Genomic DNA, 7,469 nt, shown 5'->3' with positions numbered 1-7,469 from the left:
TAAGTATAGTTGACAAAATTTTTAAACATCAGTGAAAGTACTACAAAAAGTACTTTTCTAATGTCCCACTTAAAAAGGTGAAAGAGAGAGAGAGAGACACACACAGAAAGACAGAAATAGATGCATACTAAAGGAAAATATTTTGAGACATAGAGGATTGATCCAGGAAAACCAGTAGCCACTGATAGGAGTTTTGGAAGAGAAAATGGAATGGAGGGGTGAAAATTACTAAAGAAATAATCGTTTTCCAAGACTTTAGGGGAAAAAAGTCAGTCTTCAGAATGAAAAGGCCTAGCAAACACAGAGCATGTTGAATGAAAAAAAGAACATTCAAATTTGGACCCATACTATATATCCTAGAGTGCCAAGGATAAGTTAAACACCCAAAAGCTTCCAGTGAGAAATAAAAGGCAGGTAATGTTGGTGTTCACAACAGCAACACTGACTCTCAGAAGACATGGAGCAATGCCTTCAAAAGTGCTAAGAGAAAATGATATTGAACTTAAACTTTGATATCCAATCAAACTGTCAGTAAGGCATGAGAGAAAAATAAAGATATTTTCTGACATTTAGGGACTCTGAAGTTTCTCCCAATTCATCCTTTTGGTAAAAAATTGCTTGAGGATGTACTCCAGCAAAATGAAAAGTAGTCCAAGATAGAGAATGATAGGGGAATCCAAGAAGCAATGGTTCTAAACTAGGAGAGCAATGAAAATACATCCCAGAATGACAGTTGTATAGCAGATCTGGAAACAAGTCAGTGAATATTAGATCACTCGACAAATAGCGTGATTAAAAATGGAATTATCTTAATGATAGAGTAAAAAAGACATATCTGCCCATGTGCCTATACAAGGGGGAAAAAAGACAGTTGAAATGCCAGGAAAAACATAAAAGTCCTGTAAGGAAATAATAGTCCAAATTGTAAGCAAACTAAAATGTGACCTGATTCTGAGCAAGTCTCAGAAGAGAATATTCTTCTTTCTTTTATTTCTATTTTTTATGGGTTTTCTGGTGAGAAGCAGAAAATCTGCTAGACAAATTCTAAAAGACCTTAACTTCTTTCTCTAAGTCACCCACGTTTATTGAGTTACATATTCTTCTTTGTGGATCCATTTATCCTTGGCTCTCCAGTAAGCAGTACTTACATAATCATAATATTGTAAAAATGATTGATTTATTTGTTTATTATTATTTTTTTAGAGACAGGCTCTTACTCTGTCAGGCTGGAGTGCAGTGGCATGATCATAGCTTGCTACAGCCTCAAACTCCTAGGCTCAAGTGATCCTCTTGCCTTAGCCTCCGAAAGTGCTGAGATTACAGGCATGAGCCACCACATCTGGCTTTAAAATTTTATTTGACATTTTATTTCAAATTTTATTTTATTCCACATTTCATAACAACTTAACAGACAGAGCATGGAAGACTTATTCATGGTTGTACAATATATCCGATTGCTTTTAGCTGAACAGTGGCTGAAACCCTAAATAAGGGTTTATTTTTCTACTGTTATGAGGCAGCCGAAAGTGGTCATCCCAGAGATGCACGTGCTTAAGAAAGCCGCCAAGATCATCTACATTTCTCCATCCAGCTTCAATGTCCTGTATTATTTAATTTCTTTTTCTTTCTTTCTTTCTTTCTTTCTTTCTTTCTTTCTTTCTATCTCTTTCTTCCTTTTTTTTTTGAGACAGAGTTTCACTCTTGTCGCTATGACTGGAGTGCAATGGCGAGATCTCAGCCCACTGCAACCTCTGCCTTCCAGGTTCAAGTGATTCTCCTGCCTCAGCCTCCTGAGTAGCTGGGATTACAGGCACGTGCCACCATGCCCAGCTAAGCTTTGTATTTCTGTAGAGACAGGGTTTCACCATGTTGCCCAGGCTGGTCTTGAGCTCCTGATCTCAAGTGATGCGCCAACCTTGGCCTCCCAAATTGCTGGGATTACAGGCATGCACCACCATGCCCAGCTAATTTTTTTATTATTAGTAGAGATGGGGTTTCACCATGTTGGCCAGGCTGGTCTTCAATTCCTGACCTCAGGTGATCTGCACACCTTGACCTCCCAAACTGCTGGGATTACCGGCCTGAGCCACCACGCCTGGCCTATTTAATTTCTTAAGGATTTAATGAAATTTTATTAAATATTTTTATTAAAATAAAATGATTCATTGTTCTAGAACTTGATGTTCCTCCAGTTGAAATATTTAAAAATTCTATCTACATATAGAAAGGTATAGCTCACATATTTATGTATGTCTTAGTCAATTCAGGCTGCTATAACAGAATGCTATAGACTAGGTGGCTTAAGCAACAGAAATTTATTTCTCATAGTTCCGGGGGTTGGAAAATCCAAGATCAAGGCACAGACATATCTGGTGTCTGGTGAGAGCCCACTTTCTTGTTTATAGGTGGCTGTTTTCTGTTTGTATCCTCACATACAGTGAAAAGAAAGACAGAGAGCTCACTTCATGCCTCTTTTTTTTTTTTTTTTTTTTTTTTTTTTGAGACAGGGTCTCACTCTATTACCCAGCCTTGAGTGCAGTGGCAAAAACACAGCTCACTGCAACCGCCTCCTCTGCCTCCTGGACTTAAGCAATCCTTCCACCCCAGCCTCCTGGGTAGCTGAGACTACAGGTGTGTACCACCACGCCTGGCTAATTTTTGTATTTTTTTTAGAGATTTTTTAGAGATGTTGCCCAGGCTGGTCCCGAACTCCTGGGCTCAAGCAATCTGCCTGCCTTGGCCTTCCAAAGTGCTGAGATTATAGGCATGAGCCACTGGGCCTGGCCCATCTCTTCTTATAAGGGCACTGATTCTATTCATGAGGACTCTGCCTTACAACCTAATTACCTCCTAAAAGCCCCTCCTCCAAATACCATCACATTGGGGATTTAGGCTTCAACATATGAATTTTGGGGGCACACAGACATTCAGTCCATAGTATGTATATCTGTATATTTATCTGTAGCTATAGCTCTATCTACACCAATTTAAGAGTAATATGAATTTATATGAATAATATGAATTGCTTAATATTACAAAACATTCCTCAGTTGCCTTGTGCAGCTTCTGCAATTAGCACAAAATCATAAATATTCTGGAAACACAAATTGGAACACAAAGAAAAGCAAGAAAATGGACAAGTCACACTCATGGGAAATGATGGTGTGACATGAGAGTCTGTTGCATTCATGCTTTTTGAGGAGGATTTGATGAGTTTGTTAATTTGTCTTTTTTCTAATTTTTTTTTCTTTTTTTCTTTTTCTTTTTCTTTTTATTTTTTATTGATCATTCTTGGGTGTTTCTCGCAGAGGGGGATTTGGCAGGGTCACAGGACAATAGTGGAGGTAAGGTCAGCAGATAAACAAGTGAAGAAAGTTCTCTGGTTTTCCTAGGCAGAGGACCTTGCGGCCTTCCGCAGTGTTTGTGTCCCTGGGTACTTGAGATTAGGGAGTGGTGATGACTCTTAACGAGCATGCTGCCTTCAAGCATCTGGTTAACAAAGCACATCTTGCACCACCCTTAATCCATTCAACCCTGAGTGGATACAGCACATGTTTCAGAGAGCACAGGGTTGGGGGTAAGGTCACAGATCAACAGGATCCCAAGGCAGAAGAATTTTTCTTAGTACAGAACAAAGTGAAAAGTCTCCCATGTCTACCTCTTTCTACACAGACACGGCAACCTTCCGATTTCTCAATCTTTTCCCCACCTTTCCCCCCTTTCTATTCCACAAAACCGCCATTGTCATCATGGCCCGTTCTCAATGAGCTGTTGGGTACACCTCCCAGACGGGGTGGTGGCCGGGCAGAGGGGCTCCTCACTTCCCAGTTAGGGGCGGTGGGGCAGAGGCGCCCCTCACCTCCCGGACGGGGCGGCTGGCCAGGCGGGGGGCTAACCCCCCCACCTCCCTCCCGGACGGGGCGGCTGGCCGGGCAGGGGGCTGACTCCCCACCTCCCTCCCGGACGGGGCGGCTGGCCGGGCGGGGGGCTGACCCCCCCACCTCCCTCCCGGACGGGGCGGCTGGCCGGGCAGAGGGGCTCCTCACTTCCCAGTAGGGGCGGCCGGGCAGAGGCGCCCCTCACCTCCCGGACGGGGCGGCTGGCCAGGCGGGGGGCTGACCCCCCCACCTCCCTCCCGGACGGGGCGGCTGGCCGGGCGGGGGGCTGACCCCCCCACCTCCCTCCCGGAGGGGGCGGCTGGCTGGGCAGAGGGGCTCCTCACTTCCCAGTAGGGGCGGCCAGGCAGAGGCGCCCCTCACCTCCCGGACGGGGCGGCTGGCCGGGCGGGGGGCTGACCCCCCACCTCCCTCCCGGACGAGGTGGCTGCCGGGCGGAGACGCTCATCACTTCCCAGACGGAGTGGCTGCTGGGCGGAGGGGCTCCTCACTTCTCAGACGGGGCGGCTGCCGGGCGGAGGGGCTCCTCACTTCTCAGACGGGGCGGCCGGGCAGAGACGCTCCTCACATCCCGGACGGGGCGGTGGGGCAGAGGTGCTCCCCACATCTCAGACGATGGGCGGCCGGGCACAGACGCTCCTCATTTCCCAGATGTGATGGTGGCCGGGAAGAGGTGCTCCTCACTTCCTAGATGGGATGGCGGCCGGGCAGAGACGCTCCTCACTTTCCAGACTGGGCAGCCAGGCAGAGGGGCTCCTCACCTCCCAGACGATGGGCGGCCAGGCGGAGACGCTCCTCGCTTCCCAGACGGGGTGGCGGCCGGGCAGAGGCTGCAATCTCGGCACCTCGGGAGGCCGAGGCTGGCAGATCACTCGCGGTTAGGAGCTGGAGACCAGCCCGGCCAACACAGCGAAACCCCGTCTCCACCAAAAAAATACGAAAACCAGTCAGGCGTGGCGTCGCGCGCCTGCAATCGCAGGCACTCGGCAGGCTGAGGCAGGAGAATCAGGCAGGGAGGTTGCAGTGAGCTAAGATGGCAGCAGTACCGTCCAGCTTCGGCTTGGCATCAGAGGGAGACCGGGGAAAGAGAGGGAGAGGGTCGTCTCGGCATCAGAGGGAGACCGTGGAAAGAGAGGGAGAGGGAGAGGGAGAGGGAGAGGGAGAGGGGGAGCAATTTGTCTTTTTTCTAATTTCTACACTTAAATCCTCCCTAGACTTTGAAGACAGTGTCTATCTCTGACATCAGCATTGGGACAATCTATAAAACCATCCTGGCATTCAAATATCGTCACTCTTTGTTTTGAGGACATAGAGCAAGAGATGGAGAAGTGTTTCCCCAGGGCCTGAACAGTGTTAGTAACCAGAGAAGATGTTTAGGATTACTTGATCACACTGTAACGGCAAATACAAGATCCTGAGTGACAGGGGCCCCAAATATTCTTTAATACGGGCTTCCCCAAACCCCGGACTGCAGTACTGCTCCGTGACCTGTTAGGAACCAGGCCGTGGGGCAAGTGAATGTTACCGTCTGAGCTCTGCCTCCTGTCAGATCAGAGGTGGCATTGGAATTCCATTGGAATGAGAACCTTATTGTGAACTGCACGTGCGAGGAATCTAGGTTGTGAGGTACTTATCAGAATCTAACTACAGTTTCATCCCAAAACCATCTCGCGCTGCCCCACTGCACTGTCTGTGAAAAAGTTGTCTTCCACCAAAACTGGTCCCTGGTGCCAAAAAGGTCGGGGGCCGCTGCCTTAACACATTTGTGTGCTTGTGGTGTGTGTGCTCTCTAAAGTACAAGGCCCCAGGCAAAGACTCTTCGCCCCTGGGTCTGGGGCAGCATTGCCTGCAGCCTCCTCTCTGCCTCATCCGTATCGCATAGACAAGAGCATGGCCTCTGGGTCAGGCAGACCTGAGCTCAGTTCCCAGTTCTGCCCCCTGGAAGTCTTGTGACTTTCAGCCATTGACTTTCCTGGAGCCTCAGCATCTCCATCTGCAAAGTGGGGGATCTAACAGGATCCTATTATCTAACAGGATTGTCTTCTAGGGTTGTTAGTGCAGGCCTGCCCCTAACACTTGCAGAGCCTGGGGCAAAAGCAAGAATGGAGGCCTAGGTGCACTTCACCCCCTGCTCTTCCCATACTGACTTCTCCACTCTTTGTAGACATAAAAACTCATGTGTCCAATCTCTATTCACACATCCTCCCGTCTCTGAATACCTGTGCCCTTGGCCATCCTTCAGGCCCAGGAGTGTACAGATTGATGGCATGGTGCACCTTCGGGAAGGATAGACTGCTGGGAGAGGGGGCCTACGCAGACCCTAGAACTAGCCTTTGGGGTCCCAGGTACTCAAAGCATTGTCTAGATGGTGCTAGATGGGGGACTTAGGGGAGGAATGAGCATGAGTTCTAGTTGGACAGATCTCCTGGGACCCTCAGACTCCTCTCCTGTGGGGAGGAGGAAGACCTGGTCCTCTAAAGCAGAGGGCCCAGAGCAGGGCCCTGGTTGTCTGGCTCTGAAGTGGTCCTCATAGTGCAGAGTCCATGAGATGATGTTTGTAAACTGCTTAGGACAATGCTTGGCACTTATTAGGTGTTGAACCCATATTAAGTGCTCAATAAATATTAGTTGTTAATATTATTATTATTAATATGAGAATCTGAAGGCTGAATCTCCTTTTCAAGGATATGATGGGAGTAAGTGAGATCGTGCAGAAGTACTGACTCTAAAGGCATTTGGATGAGATGAGTTGGCATCCCAGTGGGTACCGAGGGCAAGATTGCAGGGTGAGTGTCCAACGTGCTTGCTGGAGGCACAAGGGACTGTTCTGTCCCCTGGAAGGTATAATCCCTTGTGTTGTGTCCTTCTCAAGTTGCTTAAGAGCTCTGCAATGACAGAGAATGGCTTGGTAGGGGCCTTTTCAGAGATCAATAAACAGAAGCCTAGGATAGGCTGTAGCTCTGCTAAAATCTATGTTAATGGGGCACTGCTATGTGCACAGATTCTATGCTACAGTTTCTCTCTACAACTCTGTGAAGGAGACGCATTTCACAGATCAGGAAACTGAGCCTCAAAAGGTTAAATGACTTGGTCAAGGTCATGTTGCCAGGGAGGGATAGAGTGTCTGACTCCCAGGGCCAAGCTGTTTTCACTGCACTATGATTCTGTGTCTAAGGCACAACTCATGGACAGAGGGTGAAAACCTTCCTAGGGAAGCCCCAGCTAAGTTCCAAACAGGGATAATGACAGTGTGGATTATGAAAGTGATCAGTTCCAGGAAGCATGCAGTAAATCCTGCTAGCTGAGCCCAGCCCAACCTGGGGCTGCTCTGTGACCTTGGCAAAGGCTCTATTCTCACCCACTCCTGTATCTGATGGTTGCTTGACAGGCTGGTGGAGGAGAAGGCCGCTCTGGTCTCTGATGGGCCCTAGTTCAGGCCCTTGATGGCATGAATGAAAATGATCTCAGAGCTTGGGTTTGTCTTCAGCTGTGTTGAGGATGGTGGTGTGGGTAAGAGCTGGGGATCACCCCCAGTCCCCAGTGCCAGCCTCCAGGGACTTCAGCTTTCTCAGC

At 48.2% G+C, this 7,469-nt stretch overlaps 1 long non-coding RNA gene and 1 other non-coding gene across 2 annotated transcripts in view; one reads left to right on the top strand and one right to left on the bottom strand.

Moving 5' to 3' along the window:
* Window positions 1–1,002: 1,002 nt before the first annotated feature.
* Window positions 1,003–1,064, bottom strand: LOC115931126 (U7 small nuclear RNA). Its single transcript, XR_004067680.1, has one exon. It is a non-coding gene; the product is annotated as a U7 small nuclear RNA (small nuclear RNA).
* A 4,497-nt stretch (window positions 1,065–5,561) lies between these two features.
* The window catches only part of LOC129527381 (uncharacterized), a 12,398-nt gene continuing 10,490 nt past the window's right edge, over window positions 5,562–7,469 (top strand). The window contains exons 1-2 of the long non-coding RNA XR_008672321.2: window positions 5,562–5,634; window positions 6,581–6,682. This is a non-coding gene — a long non-coding RNA (uncharacterized lncRNA). The remainder of the gene's footprint in view (window positions 5,635–6,580; window positions 6,683–7,469) is intronic.

This window comes from Gorilla gorilla, chromosome 18 (genome assembly GCF_029281585.2).
Source record: "Gorilla gorilla gorilla isolate KB3781 chromosome 18, NHGRI_mGorGor1-v2.1_pri, whole genome shotgun sequence".
In the NCBI taxonomy this organism is placed as follows: Eukaryota; Metazoa; Chordata; class Mammalia; order Primates; family Hominidae; genus Gorilla; species Gorilla gorilla.
The sequence above is the reverse complement of the archived record's forward strand: the minus strand, read 5'-3'. Positions and strand labels throughout refer to the sequence as shown.